This window comes from Trachurus japonicus, chromosome 16 (genome assembly GCF_045865225.1).
Source record: "Trachurus japonicus isolate A0001 chromosome 16, Traja_1.0".
In the NCBI taxonomy this organism is placed as follows: Eukaryota; Metazoa; Chordata; class Actinopteri; order Carangiformes; family Carangidae; genus Trachurus; species Trachurus japonicus.
Window position 1 is genome coordinate 26,993,373 of NC_140922.1, and position 21,212 is coordinate 27,014,584.

General features: G+C 42.3%; 2 protein-coding genes across 4 annotated transcripts in view; one reads left to right on the forward strand and one right to left on the reverse strand.

Annotated features, from left to right (window-relative positions):
• atp6v1c1a (ATPase H+ transporting V1 subunit C1a) overlaps window positions 1-21,212 on the reverse strand; it is a 423,473-nt gene that overhangs the window by 393,315 nt on the left and 8,946 nt on the right. The window lies entirely within an intron of this gene.
• Window positions 1-21,212, forward strand: part of vps13b (vacuolar protein sorting 13 homolog B) — a 349,921-nt gene that overhangs the window by 103,864 nt on the left and 224,845 nt on the right. The gene's annotated exons all lie outside the window — the stretch shown is intronic.

The following is a 21,212-nucleotide window of genomic DNA, read 5'->3' on the forward strand; positions in this document are numbered from 1 at the left end:
GGGGGGTAAATGTGTGTGGATATAAGATTTGTCTGTGTGAATGGATTTTTAGACGGATATCAAGGTGTTCCTGATTCAGCCTCCAGCACTTTCTGTCCTACTGGAGAGAGGAGGAGAGGGGAGAGGAGGGGGCACAGACATAAACTCCCCTATATTAGGAGGCACAGTATGCTAGTAACCAGCAGGCAGCTAATTTACCTGATTGAAGGGGAGATGAAAGCTGTGGGGTGCACTTTAAAGCTCCCTGTTGTTGTCTGACTGTGCGTGTGTGTGTGTGCATGAAGAATGGGAAGTGTGTGAGTGTTTTGTACCCATGTGTTGAACTGTATGTTAAACTATTACAGATGGTAGGAGTTTCTGGTGTGCTCCCGTTGGTCAGTAGCAGCCACTGGCTCCTGTACAGAGTGTAAGGGTTAAGTTTTTTTTGTAACTACGTACCACACTAACACACACTCTTTGTTCACAAAACACACACAAAGTGTTGCAGGATGAAGATACAACCCCACGTGAACCACAAACACTAACAGCATCATGGTATCTGAATGTGGATGTGATATCTACAATCAACTTAGTCATTGTCTGACCTGAACATGAGCTTTCAGGCTGCATGGTTTTAACTGTAAGGGCAGTGAGAGAGCACAGATGTGTGTCAGGGCCAATGTCAAACAACAACCAGACTGCAGAAGAGAAAAAAAAAAATCCAAATCCGCAATTAATGATCCGGATCTGCCCAGAAATATAATTGTTTCTTGACGTGGCCCATGCCCCAGACCTCCACCGAATTCACTTCACATTGTTTCAGTATGTTTTTGCTGACAAATAAACCGACAACGAGTGAAAACATAATCTCCTTTGGCGGGGGTAATGAAATGAAAGATGTAATCTTCATTTACAATCCTTCACTTTAGTGAAAACACTTTTATCTGTCGTTAGACTTGGCAGCTGATGGATAAGCTCATCTCACGGACTGACAGCTTATGAGATGCTGACGCATTAGTCATATGTAACAATGAAAATAATCACAATGATAATGGATGAGCACGTTTTTGAGCATAAAAAAAGGGTGGGGGAGGGGCGTTGATAGATAGCATAAGGGGAGGAGGAGGAGGTGAAGCCTGCTGATTGACTGCTGAATGAGCCTGCTCTGTTTTAAAGTGTCACTGAGAGGCCTGGCTTTTGGACAGGCAGAAGATCGCTGACCAGGTGCAGACACTAAATCCAGTCTGCTTCTTCCACACAAGCGAGATAGATGACTTGTCTACATGTGTGGTGCATGCAGTAGGGCCAGAATACACAAGGGCCTGTTTCCTCATACAGAAAAAATTGGATATGACTGTGCGCTTACTCAATAAATAACACGTATGAGATGTAGATAATTTATTTATGGAAACGTAGATGCAAGTGCTACGTCAGTATCTATGATAAAACATAAAAGTCATAATTTAGTTTTACTTTGGTGCAGCAACGTAAAAAACCATGAAGCAACCCACAGTGTTGTCGGTCCTGATCCGTACTTGTGCTGTTACAATGTGATTGATTTTTGTTGCACAAGCAGTTGTTTGAAAAGGTTTAGGTCAACGGTTTGGACAGAACTTCTTATTTGCTCATGTTGTGTTTCATCTCTTCAGGTATTGCTTTCTACCACCAAATATTTTTTTCGTCAGCAGTATAGTTTGAGGATTTGAGGAAGGGAAACACCGCCCCCAGTGGATTTAATGGTAGTCCTTTTGGTGGTAACCGTTAGTTGACCCTCATTCTGGTCACTGTTACACTGGAGCCACTGGAGCATGCGTTTAGATATATGACTGTCTCTCAGTATAAGTTATAGGCCTTTGCTCCTTTTATTCCTGCTATATCAACACATTGATCTAATTCTCATTTTCTCTCTGATTAATCGCTGTTTTGTGACTGCACCATTGTCCTCTTTGTGCACTTTGCATATTTTTCTCATGCCATCACTCCGCCGCTTGTTACAAATCATTAAAATTCAAGAGGAAAAGTCTTTTATCCGTGTAGACATGTGCTAATGCTGCGTTTTGTTGTGGTGAAAATCTTGGAGCGGAACCGACTGCATGAAACCGTTGTGCTTTGTCGCATATGTGCGTATTTTGTGACAAACGTGTGTGTGTGTGTGTCCGGGTTTGTCTGCCTTTGCTGTCGCTGAGCTTGGCGACTCCTTGTTAAGTTCTCCAAACATTACAGGATCATTGAATCACTCTCACCCTTTCACCTCCATCTGTGCCTGACAGACAGACACGCTGCCTGCATGAGACAGGCCTGAAACAGGCAAAGGAAGCAAAGCAATGTGTGACAATCCTGAGAAGGTGGAGGGCACCTATAGTGAACTAATAAGCCAGGCTAATCTGTAAGCCCTGTGATAGCCAACACTCTCTCCCACCACCTCTGCCACCTCCGATGTGTTGGTGACGGCATTTCAGCGCCACTGCTTCTGGATCCGTCTTAGCCTCTGGGCCAGTCAGTCAGTCGCCCTGTCAGCCCAATCTTCCCATTTCATCAGTTCTGTTTAAGAGGCTTTTTAATGCCCATTGATTAAGGTGTCAGAGGTCACACTGTCGCTGTGCATGTCTGCAACTTGTAGGGGAGGGAGGGGGTGTAAAGTGGGAAGGTGGTAGGAGGGAGGGTGGGGGGCAACAGTGTGATAAGACGCAGACAGGGGGGACTCTGCATAGGGACCTTATCACCAAGTCACATGGTGGATTTATGACTCACTAGAACTGTAGAGTTGCATGAAGTGCTGCAAAGTTCCCCACAATTGTTCTATACTGTGAACTAAGACCCATTTATGGAGGTCAACACAGTTCCTGTAGCAAGCAAACACTGATAATAAACCTTTTCTTCTAATTTTAATACGTTTATTTGTGGTATATATCCAGGACCAGTTTGAAAATAATATTAAGTGAAAGAAGATTGATCATGGTTAAGATATGAGCTAATTTCCCTCTTCTGTCCCCGGGCAGTTGAAGGGGAATAATGCACTGTTACTTTTCATTTCATGACATTAAACTGTACTGTAACTGAATTTAACAGCAGTCGTGTTGGTCTTTCCCACTTGTAAAACATTCAGAACTTCATTAACTTGTTAGAACTCGTGCAACACAACAGTATTGTCAAGAAATGAGTGACTGTGGGAGTCAAGACAAGATCTGGGAGACCGGGGAATATTTCAGATGAAACTGCACATCTGCTGGGCAGAAGGGGAATGCAAAGCCCCATATGATTGTAAAGGAGCTGCAGGAGGGTTTGGCTGTAACACAAGAGTGTTGGCACACTGTTTACTCTGCAGCGTTTGTTGCACATGGGTAAACAGGTTTCACTTGGAGGCAATATCAGAAGGAAACCATACCTGTTGTGCTCAGCTGTGGACATATGAAGAAAGGGAATAAAGAAGTTGCATTTGATGAAAAGAGCACCTTGCCAGCAGTTCAGCATGGAGGGTGGAAATATTCTGTTTGGGGTTGTGTGGCAGCCAATGGCACAGGAAACATTGCACACGGAGAGGGAAGAATTGATTCCACTTGTATCAGCAAATCCCGGACGCAAATGTAATGCAATCTGTCATGAAAGTGAAACTGGAAAGAGGCGAGGTTTCTACTGTACAACAGGACGATCCAAAGCACACCTCGAAATTCACTATCAACTGCAAAAAAGTGTAAAACAAAACTTTTTAAAGCAGCTCTCACAGTCACCTGACTTGATCACCATTAAAACTCTCAAGGTGAAAGTGTTTTTTATAGCCCATGTCTATTTTATTTTATTTTTTTAACTTGATGGGCTGAACGCGTTACAGCCTTTCTTTAATGCTCCTGTTTAACTGTCATGTCAGTTTTTTGCCGAGGATGCTCCACGAAGTGCAAGCACGCTACCGAATAAGCCACTAGTTTAATTAACAACCAGGCTTTTGTGTAAATATGTAACAAGCACAAAATAAAGCTCTACACATCTCAGAATTTAGGCAGCCTGCAGCCGCTACCCACAATCCACTCCTCTATACTGTCCATCCTTCATTACTTATCACAGCTGCCTCAGGAAATTAGCAACATCTTCATATTATAACATAATGTAACAGTCATAGTTGAGAAGGAGGACAAGAAACTCTAGTGTTTTTTTAATTAAAGTACAATGTTTTCATTCTAAGTTAAAGGTGGGGACAGAGTCATCATATTGATACAAATTACAGTTCATTGGCCAAGAAAGGTCAATCTGACACTGCCCAGCTCTGTTTAGTCTTCTCCTCTCTACCCTTGTAACCCCCTCACCTTGAGTGGTCTGTCATTCCAGCCCCCTGCAGTGACAAGCTCACACTGCTGTTCACACCTCTCTTATCAGCCGTCAATCCTCCTCCGCTATCAGAAACCTTCACAGAAGCTTCCTCTGTGGTCACCGAGCCCCAAAGGCCCGAGATATGCACCCCTGTACTAGAGGGAGAGAGAGAGAGGTGATTTGGGTAGTGGTAACGATGAATTATCCGTTTTTTTAGACTTAAAAGCTGTACAGAAAAGAAAATTGAATTTGAGCCCACTCTGGGTCATAAAATTAGTGTAATAACTCATCTATCGGACGACGTAGGCCAAACTTTGTGCAAAATTCTATTTTTGATTAAATCCAGGATGAAAGTGTGGTATTTTTTTTCCGCATTGGATAATGCAGGCCCAGGATTAGCCTGCTCACGATTCATCAGCTACTGATATTGGATCCGTCATCCGTCAATCAAACGTCTGAGACAACACACACACACAGAGCTCGCCCCAAACGACCAATCAAATTCGTTTCCCTTACTCGGGTAAACTCGTGCAGCAACTCGTGACAACTCGGCGCAACAAACAGGACAAATGGCCATTTCTGTACTTTAAGATTATTATTTTTTAAAGTTTACCTCGATTTCTTTCCCCTGTCTGCCTTAATCCGGTGTTATCTAGCGTAATCCGGGGATCTGATATGAGCAGACTTTGTTAGCAGGAAGTTGCCGTATCACGACATCTAACAGATCCCCTCAGCCCCGGTGCCCACACAGTAGGTGGTTTAGGGTGAAGCTGTGGGCACAGAGCAGCGTGACACAGAGCTACCGTGCTATCAGGGATGTGGACGGATAGGGGCTTTTTTTTGTTGTTGAACCCCTGCCCTAAACTCCTGATGTGAACGTGGGGTCATCCGTGCCAGGGGAGGGGCAGAACAGCACGGAGCAGCAGGACACTGGAGACGGTCGTCAGACAGACACTGATTAGACAGTCTCACTCCATTGGCTGGATGACAGCTTCACACTGACTCAACCTCTCCTGCTTCTATACTATAAAGTGCTCTCATGTATAACCAAATATTTAAAACACCCAGAAATTACTGCATGCCTTTGAAGTGCTTACAGTATATTATGAATCATTCTGCATATGTGAGAGTCTGCACACTAAGTGAGACATTTTCATGTTACGATCATTGTACAATGTTGTGTTATTTTGACTTTCACAGACTTCAAAGACAGCTTTTTTGGATTTAGGAGTGCTCTGAGATTCCTCTGTGTGTTTTGTGTGATTGTCCTACACTGATTTGTTTATAGCCCACGCTTTGTCAGGATGACACAGCACTGGGTGTGGTGAGTGCATGCTGAGTGGAATTGGTTGGAATTGGCTGCGGTTTGGTAGCAAGTACTACAGTAATATTACTAGGCTTTATGAGTTGTGTGTCTGTGCCTCCACCACATGTGTTGCACTGGTCACTGGGCTCCTCATCTTTGCGGTTTGCCCTTTAAGAGAGGAGGCAGGCAGAAAGAGAGAGAGAGAGAGAGAGAGAACGTATGAGCCAAAGAGAAATGTTAAGCATTGGGGGAGTTCAGTATGGGGCATCAAGGCAGGCGAAACAGGCCAAGGCTCGAAAACATCTGGGTTGGCAAAATATCACACACATACGGTAGAAAGTGGGAATTGGACAGCGTGAATGTGTGTGTGTGTGTGTGTGGCAGAGATAGAATGAACCAAGGCAGACTGCTAGAACAGAAACATACGGGCAGTAAACAGAGTGTAACAGGGATATCTTTGTTGTGAAATATGAAATAAGATTGTAAGTTTCCTCATTTAACAATTTTTCCATGAGTGACTCTCAGAAATATTCAGATTTACTGTAGCTGTAAGGTTAAGGTGAAGGTTAAGGTTACTTTATTGGTCTCCACCGGGGAGAAATTTGGCTCAAAGACAGGGAACGAGTTGCAACACATGAGACAAAACATATAAAAACAACATACAGTACAAACATACATCAGGTTATGGGACTGACAGACCAACACTGGATAACCCCACTCATACAGTGTACTGATGTAGATATCCGCTCACACCAGCACTCAAATGCATACATACACTAACTGGGAACCATACATATAGCCTATACACATAACCTCATAACATACATTAATCCATTCATCATTCAAACATCAAATTCATTTCATACTGTTGAGAAGCTTGGTTGATACAGGCACAAAGGAATATTTGTATCGATTGTGCCTGCACAAAGGGAAGCCTATATCTCTTCCCAGACTTCAAAAGAGCATAATTCACTCTACAACACAGGCATTTGCCTGTCTAATTGTTGCCTGTTCAAAAAGGTTGTAGCTGGCCAGACAGTGAATATTGAAGAGCGACAGGCCTCAGAGCATCATGGGTGGTGGTGAGCAGCACTGTGCACTATTCACAAGGTCGCACTAACTTGTGGTGCTGTATATAAAAGCAATGGAGTCTGTTAACTCAGTGTGTTCATCATGACCCAGCTGCTGCTGCTTCTGCTGCTGCTGTGACTGTATCATCGACAAGCTTGTTTAAGGAACTGGTCACTACAAAGACACCGGGGCGCCTCCCTCTGGGACCTGTGGTTTTACTGGGACGGCTCTCTGGGAGTTGAGTTGTGTGTTTGTGTGTGTGTGTATGTTTCTGTGTGCTACCATAACTGGCTCACAGGCTCGGATATTTTTAGTGCAGTATCTAAATGAAGACTTGATTGTTTGGTTTAGTTTGGTTTGGTTTGCAGCGCAGCGATATATTTAAAAATGTGAAAAGGTCAGAGATTCTTTATTTGTCAGGTGATTTGAAATATGAGTCAGATAAATGTTTAACTTTTGTTAGTTTACAGGTGAGAGTCTGTTGGGTGGTCTTGGTTTCGTGGTCTTAATCTATCCTGTTATTTCCTGCTCTTTCTTCTCCTAAACATTTTCTCTTATCCCTCTTTCCCCCTCTTGTGTCCCTTAACTCTTCCTCCTTACTCTATCGCTTCCTCCAATCTTGGATACTTAATAAACTCTCTTGGATACTCTTTCCTTATCTTTTCTCTATCTATCCCCTCTTCCTCTTCTACCTTTTACTCCCACATCCTTCATCCTTGGACCTCCACCTCCATATTCCCCGCTCCATTCTCACTCCTCTATAAGTTTTTTAATGAGTAAGCCACTCTGACCATTTCCAAGTCCTTGTTACATCACTGCCCCCTTGTGGTATGCTGCTCCTAAGGTTGAGCAACACACCCCCACCCCCCACCACCACCCTCCACCCACACCCACACACACACACACTAATGGTAAACCACAATGGGCAAAATGACTATATCAAGTTAATTATCTTGGGATCTTGAAGCAATCTGGTTGCCAAGACCGGACGACATGTACAAGTCTCTGTGTGAGTGATCTGATACATAATCAGATCACTGTTTCTGAAATAAATTAATCAAAGTAATGGTGATCGTTCTCTGACATATGACATAAACTGTGAGTTATGTCTCACTGGCTTTGCGCCACTTTATCGTATAAGTGTTTTCCTTTGAACAAGTAAAACTGACATCGTCCTAATCTGTAGGGAGCTCTGCAGTAGTTTACACAAGGAGAGAGGACTCAGATTTTTTTTTTGTCAGGAAATAATGAAAGATAAAAAATTCACCCATACAAGTACACACAGGCTCTTTATAAATATGCAAATGATTGTGTGAAATACTTATAAATCCATCTTGTCTTGACTTCATATGTGTGTGGGTGTGTGTGTGTGCACGTGGCTGCTTGTGCAGAGAGTTGTGTAAATGCTGGAAAGTAGAAGGAATGTGGCCGTTCAGAGGTCCGCTCCTCTACAAATAAATATTTGGTGATGACAATATTGGAGATATGTTAAACATGAGGAGGGTAATTTTCTAGTCAAATAAACCTCAGCTCTGGTGGTGGTGGTGTTGGTGAGGGAGGGGGGGCACAGATGTGTGTGTGTGTGCATTTCTGACAAGCTGGAAAGAAAGAGGGAATGATGGAGATAGATAGGCTGACAGAGAAAAAGAGAGTGGCTGATATAGTTAAAAGCTTCAGAGGCGTCTCCACTTTTCCACTTGTTACTGAAATTTACAAAGTTTAATTATTGTTTGGGAAGCTCGTCCCAACACTGATGCAGGATGTCCCACCAGTGTGTTGCACGTGCCGGTTGCTTTGCTTTAACCTTCGGCTCAGTTCGTCCCAAACCTGCTCTGCACACTCTGCTGCTCTGATCTTTTTCCTATTTCTTCTTCTGTCTGTAGTAACACACTTGTGCAGACAGACGGGTTGTGCATCATCAACAAAAGTTGAGGCATCTGTAGGAATTGTTTGCTTATAAAATATAAAATATTCAGTGATATTCACTTTACCTAAATGGCCTTTTACCATGTTTACTTCTTTGTGCCTTATTCACTTGACTCAAACTGTTTAGATTTCCAAGAAAAAAAAAGAAAAAATGAACACGTTGTTCTCAGAGAAAGTTCAAGAGAAAAAGCTGTTATCCTCAAAAGGCCTAATTCTTTTTCTTCTCTACTCTCTTGTATTTTACTTTTGTGAGCGGCTTACCAAAAGCCAAGCTTTATTAAATATCTCATATGATGATGTCATAGTATCATACTGAAAAATATGTTTCTGGAAAGAGAGTTGAATAGTGTGACCGTGGGCGAGGCTTTCGGCCGCTGACAGCAGAGCTCTCTAAAGTTCAGGTGTAACTTTATGGACTCTGATTCAGATCTCCAGTGTGTCTCCAGCGTGTCTCCTGGATATTGGACTGAGGAAAAATTAGGCTGTGTTTTTTATTTTATTTTTTTATTTTTTGAACTGTGACTTTTGTTCTATAAATTTTCTCCTTTGCAAACACTGGCTCACTTTTGTGTAATGCTACTTAATTAAATTGGCGTTGGACACGGGAGATTGAAGATGAGGAGATGTTTCTCTTCTTCCAATAAATTTTGTCACTATAACCACATTAAGTGAAAATATTTCAACAGTGTGTCTCTTTCATCACGTGTAGTCTTTTGTTGGTCAGAGATGATTTTTGAGATAGCGTGCGTCTTCAGGATGATTTTATTTTTCAAAGCTCTTGCTCTTATGTGAACACACTGAAATTATCACAACCTTAGATCACAGGACAGAGTTCAAAGTAAATTTACAGCAGTATTTTATAAGATCTGAACCAGACGTGACTGGAAAGTCGTGACTGGTGGATTCCACAGTGTTTTCTCAGTCGTGACCTCATTTAAACAGTGATGTTTTTTAATATCAGGTAAATTCTGTGACACTTTGTTGCTCTTATTTATCTCTGAGACTTGTCCCTTAAGACATAAGACATATAATTCAGTTTAATGTAATGAAGTAATGTCGTGGTTTGTAGTTTAAATACACTCTCTACTCCACTGATCTATTGTCTTACCTCATATCAAAGATATCAAATCGTCTCATTGGGTCCTGAAGCTCTTCGTCAAGGTGCTGCATGTAATTCCTCCACTGCCTTGTTCCAGGCCTGACAGCCTCATGTGTCTAATCATCACGAAGGAGCAGTGGCTCCATGCATCGGCCCTCCCAAATGATTGGACCCTCGACTCCTATAGAGTTAGGTCAGCCACCTTGCAGAGAAATCTTGTTTAGGCTGCTTTGTAATGTTGGATCTGCACGAGTCTCTGTTTGTTTTCCATAATGGTGCTGTTGAACGGTATTGTGTGTAGGATGAACCCCCGACTGCAGCAGATTGTTCAGAGATATCATGTGCTCCGAGTCTCTTTACTGGGAGGTCCGTTGTGGTTGACGGCAATAGATGTAATCAGACATGGTGAAGCATTTGAGGCAGGTCACAGTAAGGTGAGCCAGTAGTTTCACGGATTATGTCCACACTCCCTTAACTTTATGGTGGGTTGTGATGAGAGGGCCAGAGAGAGGTCGGGACCCGAGGACAGCCCGTCAGTGAATCCTGAATGTGAAAAGGCCAGAAGTTAACAGTAGCCCTGGAGATCCAGCTGACTCTTACAGTTTACGCTGTGAAGCGCTGCGAGGATTTGACAGTCCTCTGACGCAAATGATAGAAGTTTAGATTTGACAGATTCTCAAAGGAAGAAGGAGAAGGAGAAGAAAAAAGCTCTACAAGGTTCACAATTTTAGAGTTAATGGTAAAAAGTTCATGAAGCAACAGTGGTGACATTCACCGGGTCATTATCCAGATGTTTTAAGAGTCATGTTTTCTGTCTTCATAGTCAAGGCGACAAATAATATTTTATTTTTCGCTCATATTTTCACACACACACACACACACAAATTATGGTTACATATACTGTTTTCAAGTAACAGTATACCGTATGTCCACCCAAGGCCGTGATGCCAGTGCCAGACCTTGCATTATAAATGGGTGTATGTAATATGCTGTAATGAAGCATTTTTAAAAATGTTTAGTTCATTTTACCCAACGGCGCATAGAGTAATCAGTTCTGTAATGCAGACTCCTACCCTCATAATGAGCGCTGGTTATGACTCAGCGAGTGAGTAAAACATTTTAATGTGTCTTCGTTTTCAATTTGTTTTTATTCACAATGACTGAGCACTTCTCGTCCTCTGTCCAGATGCTCTGTGGCCCGGCAGCAGCAGCAACAGCAGCAGCAGCAGCCCTGCACCGCTGCACTGGGGTGGTGAACCCCTCGATACAGTCGCACCCCAACATTACACTGTTTGAAGGTCCGAGCGGCGGGTGTAACACCGGCGGAGATGTGTCAGATGACACGACGGCCTGTGTGCCGCTGCATGGTGGAGATGCCAGGGTTTATTTGAACAGCAGTTCTACTTAACGTTTTTTGAAAGTGTGAATAGCAATTTATTGTTTAGCTGCGAGTCTGTCGGTGAGATTCCTATTTCATGACTTGTCTGATACGTCCAAGAAAAATAAACCCACACCTGAGCGGGGTTTATAGGTCCGCCTGACGTCAGGCCCATTATCCACGGCACTGACTACACACTTTTATTCCACTACAATCTGGCGTGTGTGTGTGGTGTGGTGTGTGCAAGGCTATACGTAACGTCTGTGTGTGTTATTTGTAAGTTTAAGTATAAGTTTAGTTGCTGCACAAGATCCATGCAGTAGATGCAGCATGTTTCTGTCAGGTTTTATGAAGAAACAAAACTGCAAATCAGTTGTACTTGTTTTTTTTATTAATATGTGTTTGTGTGGTTTTATATATCCCTGCACATTACGCATATGGATTTTATACAGGGTGTGAAGGTCTGTATGGCAACAACAAGTGTTACATATTTTGTAATGCGTGCACAGATCATGATTGTGTGTGTGTGTCAGTGCATGTTCTTTGTTGTTCTTGTCATGAAGCTTAAAGCCAGGTAGATGACATCATGTGGGTCAGGTCCATGTCTTGGATACTTTGCTGCAGCAGAACTCACTATTTTGCAACACTATCTCCCCTCTGATCCAACATCGTCTCAGGGTCCCGACCTCGCAACAACCAAAACACGAGCTCGAACACAATCCTGTAAAGTTAGGTAATGCTCGGAGGACCCTTGTTGATCATCCCCGGGGCTTGGATTGAGAGATCAGTTCATTTTAGCCTGTTGTCTAGTCTTTATTAGTCAGCTCCTCTGGACCTGAAATAGATGACTGGTTGCACCCAGCCCAGGGCCTGGATAACCGAAAGCATATCACCGCCGAGATCCTATCAGCCCATTTACTTACAGTGAGAGTTTAGACAATGTCAACACTCAGATCATGGTTTCCTCTGGTTTCCAGAGAGGCTGAAGTTGCCAATGGACTCTGAACAGGACTGCAAAGATTGTCTAATTTAATATTAATGCTTTTGCTTTGATACATTGCAACATAAAAATATCAAAAAATGACATAATCACAGTAGATCATCAGTGCTGGCATTAGAATAACTTCTGGTATAAAGATCATTACGGAATAATAATTGTTCTGTGTGGGAGGTGGTGTACACCCTGGAAATGTGACCACAACACTGTTTTTGACACTTATTCATTAGTTGGTTGAGGTATTGGGGCTCAATGTGTGAGTAATGGATCAGAAAGTGTGATGTGACTTGGAAGACCTGACGCAAAAAAAAGTGCATGAATGGGATGGAGTGGCTGCCTCCACTGGTGTCTCTTTGTTTGTGTGAGGACTTGCAGTCCGTAGCTCTGAGTGTACAGTTAAACTGAAACAGGGGAAACAGTCAAAAAAAAAAAAAAAAGAAAGAAAGAAAAACAAAAGGAAGACATGAGTAAGGGATCAGTTTGTGGTCAGCTTGTATTTACAAAATCATCCTCATCTTCCCTCTTCCCTCCCCATACCAGTGAGTGATGCTTGGGCGGAGGGAGGACTCGTAGACTCATAGGATAAAGGTTGATAATCATGTTCCGCCAATGTTTCCCCTTTGATGTGGGTTGTTGTTGTTTCTGTGGGACTCTCTGCCTGGACGCGTCCCCCATCCAGCAGCTGTGCACCGGGCAGGCGGCTTTAAGAGCACAGAGGGAGAGACATACTGAGGAGAAGTGTCCTGACGCACACGCACACAACACAAACTTTACTGGATACAGTACACACTAGAAGTGCACAAAAATGCAATTTAAGAACTTCCTAACTATTCACCTCAGCTCCATTTTTGTAGAAATTGTGATTCAGATAATATGAATGGGGAGAGGCAGTTCACACTTTTCTTATAAGAAAGTGGTTTCAGGCTTGTGAACCACAACTTCTCAACACACTCGTACATGGAGCTGAACCATTGTTACCACATATCTTTTAACAAGGTTCAATGATTTGTAGCAGAGCTACAAAAGTAAAAGAAATCACAAACGATGCTCACTTACAAAACTGAATGGCCCGAAAAACCTCTATTTAACTTCAAGTAAAAGGTTAGGGATGTTGAGATCTGTGTTCTTATGGATGGATGGAGATGGATAGATGGATAGATAGATAGATAGATGGATAGATAGATAGATAGATAGATAGATAGATAGATAGATAGATAGATAGATAGATAGATAGATAGATAGATAGATAGATAGATAGATAGATAGATACATACATAGATAGATACATACATAGATACATAGATACATACATAGATACATAGATACATACATAGATAGATACATACATACATACATAGATACATACATAGATACATAGATACATACATACATACATACATACATACATACATAGATAGAATAGTTTATTAATCCCCAAGGGGAAATTCAAAATGTCACAAGCAGCAGCAAATAGAAACATTATATGTAAATAATAATGAATAAGAATCATGATAAGTTATATACGTATGCACAGACTCTCACATACCAACTCTTTTCCTGTTGCACACATACACAGTGTGTGTGTGTGTGTTTATGCAGCCGTGCAGGGTGCAGGTGCCTCCTAGCACCAGTGAACGGACTCATTGTAATGGGCAGCTCCCTAACACAGCTGAGATAGTGTGTGTAGACATAACAGCAGAGATGAAAGCAGGGCTGGAAAGAGATGGTCTAAACTTGAAGGGCATGGCACGAGTTAAAAAAGGAGGCAAAAAGGCATCGCCATCTGTTTCATCCTTTAGCCACAGAAGTCATTAACCTTGAGGGGGAATAGTACTCAGGACGTAGCACAAGGCCCAGATGGATGGCTCTGTATCGGAGTGCCAGCCTACTCACTTACAATTTATTGTTCTACCTTAGTGGTTTAGCAGCTTGCATGAAGACAAATATGGGTCTATGATTTTGACCCTTTCTATTTGAGAAATGGGGGCAAATTACCTCTTAGACTTGTTCTATAGAGTACGCTCTTTCTCTTTCCTTTAACCCCCCACCACCACCACCCCTACCTCTCTCTCCCCTCTCTCCCTCGTTCCCTCGCCCCCTCCCTTTCCTGTGTAGTTCCCTGCGCCTCAGGCAGTTGTGTTCATTAACCCTGGGTGTAATTATTTTTGTTTTAGTCTCATATTGCTGACATTTCAACTCAGGGGCTCCTCAATCAGGATTAACCCAAACCGCAAGAAATCACACTTCACAGTCTTTTCTACAGCAGCGCTTGTTGCCTCCAATTTCACTCAAATTAAAGGTTTATTTTATTTAGCTGTTTTTTTTTCACTCAGGCCCTGTGCCATGAGAAAACAAACCACGGCTGCTTGCCTTTGATTTGCTGGTTGCTCACAGCTTTTCCCAGTATCCCCAGTATCCCCGACTTTCGCTCTGTTGGTGGGCAGGATCGCATAGGTGGTAGCAGTCTGACCATCTGCTACGAGGGAATATTCTCTCATGCCTGTAATGTATATAGTGATGTATACAGTATATAATACTACACACACATATATAATATATACTGCAAAGTTGTCAGGCCCCTTTGCCGTTAATGTGTTATTAACTGGAGATCATGTGTGTACTCCGGTTCCAATGTGTAATGTAAATACAGCAGATTTAAAGTTACAACCTTGTGTATACAGGCTCGGCCATCTCAAAGCCGTGTTTGCCTTGGGGGCCTTAAGTTCCACAGGAACCCTCAACTTGCCTTCCTACCCCAGGGGCACTTAGTCCTAACACAGTAGTAACAAACTCTCATCACTCTGAATCATGGTTTTGTGTGTGCGCCAGTCTGTGTGTGTATGTGTGTGTGTGTGTGCAGCAGCAGCAACAGTAGTTGTAAAATCTCATCACTTTGAGTGGTCCTCCAGGGGTCCGGGACTCCTCTCGCTGTGTGTGGTTTGACCTGCCGTGGCCCCTCCAGCCCCCCACATGCCTACTTAGATAAACAGGCAGTAAACACAGGCCGTCTTAGCACCTCTCTCTTCCCCTCTCAACATATACAAGACCCGCAGATGAAAGGACTAGTTCCCGTCACTAATAGCCAGAGATTAGCCTCCACCAGTCTCCACTGGCACTTAATTAAAAAAGTTCAGCCACCAGGTTCGTAAAGCTTCTAATAACAGCGGAGTATACCCATCTTAGATCACCTTTCCTAAGTCCTGGCTGTTGCTGCCACTGTTGGAGCGCTACACTCTGCCAAGCCGCTGTCACTGCAATGAGTTATTCACCTCTCAGAGCCGAATCCCTTCTGAACGTGGACTTTGTAGATGATATTAAGAGTTAATTATGATAAGCCATAACTCTGCATCACATGGTCGGCGCAAGCTTTTCCTCCATCTTGTCTCCTGCTCTCACATTGCATTTGTTTAAATGGTGTCGGCCACTGAGCCTCAAGGTGGAGGGAGACAAAAAAAAAAAAACGTCTCTCTTTGTGAATTAAATGAGTCTAGACAGAAAACATTTTCATCAAGTTTAAGATTTCCATGGAGGCATTCATATTGGGCTTTTTTGGATCACCTTGGGATTTGTCCCGTCACCATGGCCAAGTATGTCATCTTCACTTTTTTCATTAGCCAACAGACATCCAAAAGGAAAGGAGATGGATTGCTGGCAAGCCGGTCTTTGCTGCTCTCGCTGTCTGTGGCGTCTCAGCGTTGCATGTATGAAGAGGAATGGTGCCAAGGTGTTGCAAGATGAACAGCAGTCTAGAGAATAAGTCCAGTCCTGAGCTCTCGTTCTGCCTGCGTGACGGCAGTACATGTATGTGTTTACTGTCTGTATCAGTATAGTATGTTTATGTCTTCATATGAGTTTTTGTTTTTTTGTATTTTAGGAACTAGTAGATGGCAAGAGAGAAATAACTGGACCAGGAGAAGGTTTTTGTCCCTCTGGATGTAGGCTGTGTCCTGATGATAACTCTCAGATTAGAGGTTGAAGGATAAGTGCAGCCTGTGCAGCTGCTGCTGCTTTCTTACCTTCAAAGACTCGTCCTTCCTCCCTCTCCCTCCTCTGTTCTTCCCTGTCATACCAATATATCTCTCCCTGCCTTTGCTCCTTCTCTCTTTTTACTGTAACTCACCTCTCCCATCATTTCCTTTCCTTGTCGCTTCACCTCCCTCCTTGTCCTCCTCCCTATCAGCCCGCCATCTTCTTCCTCTGCTCTCCTCCCTATCTGTCCTGGTCGTCTGCAGTGAGCCAGCCCAGGGAGCGTTTCAAGTGTGTTTAGAGTAGCTGAGTCATCACTGCTTTTGTGCAGTGATTTGTTAATGTAGGGCAGCTGATAGTAGTTTGGACGTCCTGTGTTGCAGGTGGCCACCGCGCATTCTTTATTTGTGTGTACATGCACAAGTACATGTCTGTCTGTATGTGTGATGTCTGACTGTATTCAATACACCTCTGATGGGTATAAACACTTCTTCCTTATCATCTGTGTGCGCAGATGGGAGTGACATCCTTTAACAACAAGACACACACTTGGCCTTTATTTTGCTGTCAGTGAAGCTTCATTCAACAGAAACTAATAACAGGCCAAGGTTACAAAGGAGCTTTTCCTCTGAAGGTTTAGGACACACACATGCACATAGACACACACACACAACACTGACCTAACTGTAACATAAGACCTTTATGAATCTAAAACAGCCATAAAAATCTACAAACATGTCTTGAAATGTTTTTTCTTCATCTGAAAACTTCTAATTGTTAACTTGTAATCATCCTATCTCTGTTTGAGCTCATCCCTCGCATTGACACCACAGTGACCCCCAATCCTGGATAAGGAAATCCAGCCAATCAGAGCTAGAGTTTCATCATACTGTATAGCCCCCTTCATCCCGCTATCCATTCGTCCCCACGTTGCAGCTAAAATAGCTCATCCTGAAACCATTAGACTAAATTGCTAAATGGTTCAAATGTGCAACCACTTAAGGCTATGTCTTTAAGAGGAGTAATCTTCAATCTACTGTGGCCAGCAACAAGAGGATGAGGTGCATAGTGGGACTGGGAACTGAGTGGGACCCACAGAGACTGGAACTGAGAGAGAGAGAGAGAGAGAGAGAGAGAGACACAAAAGAGTGTGGGTTAAGAGATATTAGCTTATTTCATATAAACATACAAAATCACTTTCATGGGAATGTGAGAGGCTGACACACTGATTGTATCTGAGGTTAATAGAGAGCACACACACACACACACACACACACACACACACACACACATGCTTTTCTCTTACAGATGCAAATAGTCTACTAAGTATATGACCTAGATTTAGATCATGATTGAAGATGAGGACTTGTGTATGTGGTGTAATTGATATATTTTCCCATCTTATCAAGAGATATACTAGTCAGCACCTGTGGAGCATAATACTTGCACAGCCAGCATCTGCACTTGCCGAGTAAAACACTCATCCAATAGGACAGATGTGCTGTTTGTACCTCTCCAAAAACATCATTTTAGGCCACCATAATCAATCACCTTGATTGAATTTAATTGAACAGAAGATACTAATTCACTCAATAGCCCCTGAAGAACTATTCTCAATTCTTGAGAATCTGGTGTTATGTGGGATACCAGGAAGAAATCCTCTGGTGTACAGAAAAAGTGTTTTCTCCCCATCTCTGGCAGCAGCAACACTGTTTTCCTTGGAATAACATAAGAACTCAGAAGCTAATACAAATAAGTAATCAACTGGACATCCGTGGAAAAATGCACTTAAATCCTGGCCCAGTTCTTTATTGATCTCTTGAGGAGCGCAGTGCAATTATGCTTTATCAGTGACTGCTTATCACCTGAAGTGTTGCCAGAATTGAAAGAGTGTTTTAAAACGAACTTGGCTTCACTCTTGGACCAAACAGGCACGTTACTTGATGGAGTCCAGGCGACTGGATGACAGCTGGACCGGTAGACAGAAAGATATAGTACGTAGAACCAGCAACCAAAGCCGAGACTGCAATCTATGTTTGCCACGCAAATGTCAAAATCCTTCGTGCAGCTTTCTCCTCGGTTTCGTGAGTGACTCCAAATTTCAGCCAGAGGACTTTGATCTGTACATGGGGCCATTACGAAGTCTCTACTGAACTGACAAAAGGCCAAACTGAATGACAGAGGTTGAAAGGCCTGATGGTAATTGAAGACAGGACCTTGTCTCTGGTCGTCCTGTTTGCTTTGCAGTAAAGAGATGACTGGAGATGGTCCTGTGGCCAGTTTCTAGTTGAATAAAAGAGGCAAGAGAAAAATTTGTGAGCCACGGAGGGGAAAGCAATATCAACAAGTGATGTAAGACATATGAAAATAACAAATTAAGTGTACTTCTATCAGCTGGATTCCATATAATACAGCATAAAATATAGCTGAAATAAAACAACATTAATAACATAGCTAAGAGTCGCCACAGTCAACACTGTCTTATGATGAAAACAACGCTGACATGGTAAAACTTTGGTTAATTTGAACCTATGTGTCATTTATATGCAATAATGTATTGATGTTTAATAAACAAAGCCTCTGTTGAACTTTTCATGCAATTACATCGCCTCTGTTTGGGAATCCACATTAAATACAGCTGGCCTTTTCCAAAGTCAACCAAAGAAGAATGGAAGCTCCCAGCTTTCAAAGAGTGAAATAAGTATGTTTTTAATACAATCAATACAATACAATAAACCTAAATACACAAAATGTCAACATGAGAATGCCTGTAAAGTAACATGCAACCAGACAGGCAATGCATTTCAAACTGAATGTTTTTGCTCAGGCAGCACCCCTGAGGTTTCCTGCCCATGTGCTTGTATACAAATGGCTTCTAGCCCTTCAGCTGAGTTTGTTTCATACCTTTCTGTTCCTTGACTGACCCATTATAACTGTTTAAAATCCATTAGATACATAACTACCACCTGATGTTCTGTTAAATTTCTAATGATTACAACAGGTTTTGTTCTTCTCTTTGGGTTAGAATAAGGTTACAAACATTTGTATTTTGCCCAAAGTGTTAGCATTTGAAAGAGAACAAACACCATGTCTTCCCTTCACCTTGTCCAGGAAAAGCCTCCTCTTGAATGTCCTCATGTGATTCAACCTTGAAACACCCATCACATCATAAAAGCACCGTCGGTTGGCATGTCGAGGATGAGGAGAAACAACAACACCAAGGGCTGACGTGCAGTCTTTCTTTTGCATCCGTTTGTGCCAGTAACCAGCAACATTCAAGCCACAAATAATGAACACATAAAAGTGACATTTTATGTCTTGTCACTGTAACATGCGAAACATTACGTCTGATGAAATATTACTGCGATCAGTTCTTCCATAGCAACTCTTGGCCATTAAAGAAATTATCACATGTGATGATGTGCCTCTGAAGGCCTGCTGTCATGTTCAGGACGACTCTTGGCCTGCTTGTTTTCTGGAGCTCCACCAGTACACGGCTGCATGTTCCAGGCAGAGCGACCTCTGTAAGGGACCAGACAATTATTCACTGTAACGTCTGGACTCCAATTATAGATGCCTCTCCACTCACTCGTTCCTAAACTCTCAGCTTGCTTTGCACCAAGCTTGTCGTATTGACGATGGCCAAGCAAGGCATCTCCTTTGGCAGAACGCTCACAACATATAAAATGTTGATGTCATCGTTCTTGCATTTGCCATACTACTCTGCCGGCTTGGGGGTCATCATGAAATATTCTCATTTGTCTCCTCTCAGATGAAGATGAAAACCAGAACAGTCTTTGGCTGGAAGGTGGAATGGCTCAGCATCTCTTCATCTCTGTCCTCTTCTTTTAATTCATCTTCACTGTCACTTCATCCTTTTCATTTAAAAAAAAAAAAGTATTTGTTTATTTGTAACGGGATTTAGCTCTAAAGCTAATTTCCATCCACAGTCCAGCAGTTCACACTAAAACAACATTAGACAAGGACAAAATAAAGCACAACATGGTACAATACATATGTCACACAGTCAGAAGGAGCAAGGAGTAGTACAATATTAAAATGCATTTAATCGACAATAAGTGTCGTAAAGGGCTGTTGAGATTCATTAAAGTACATCTGTCATAAAGTGCTGGTTTTAATGTGCATGGAGTAAAGTGCCTACTATCTTTAGTAATCTAAAATAAGAGAACTCCCCCTAATGTTCACAGAGCTGGTTATCACTAAGCCATGTTTTCAGCTGTTTTTAAATAATACATCCTGTCTCTGTCATGATCATCCAAGAGCATTTGTAACTGTTTTAAACGTGATGTACCAGAGCTACAAGATAGGTACTGAAGTAATTGAAAATTGATAGGATACTCATGAACTATATAATATTTTGTCTAGAAGGTGTGACTCCCACGTTGGAAGAAATGCAGAGAGGCGGGTGAGGTCTCTGTGTGTGTGTGTCTGTGTGCACTTTTACAGGGGTCTTGGGAGTGAAGTCGGTGCAGTTTACGGTTGGACACGTTCCCTAAACTCTCAATTTCATACAATTTGCTCTTAATTGCAGTCTTACCCGTTCATTTCCTATGGCCAGCCATTTTTGACTGGGACCGCTACAGATGGACAAAAACAACAAAATTGAAACCTTATGCCAATTAGGTGAAACGAACTACATCGTTCAGACACAATAACCGTAAACTGGTCAACACAGCAGGAGGGCCATTCTTCTTTAAGTTGTTATTATTTGTATGAAGACGGATCTACATCATTATTTATTTGACGTAGTATTTCCTCAGCTCTTAATAGCGTAACTTCTTTATGGATGTTTTAACCTCGAGAGGATAAAAAAACGTGAATGCAATATCAAGTAAACTTCAAATTTTGCCATATGCAATAAGCCGTTCTCTTTGTTAAAATGTAATTTATACAGCATTACTTGGAAGGAGCCCCGGCTAATGACAGACATTAAATTGCTTGACTCCCTCTCTGCTCATGACAAACTGAAAGAACTCAAGTTGAACTGTAGTGAAAGCCCATGAGTCAGCTGAATGATAGCAGTGATAAGGAGTTTTCAAGGTAACTATGCAAAACTGAAACTGTCTGTGGGAAAGCAGCAGCAGAAGCAGAAGTCTGTTTATTTTAATGAGCTCAGAAGTGTCTCTCCTGTTCCCCTTACATTACACTGGGGCTCATTTAAAGTTCA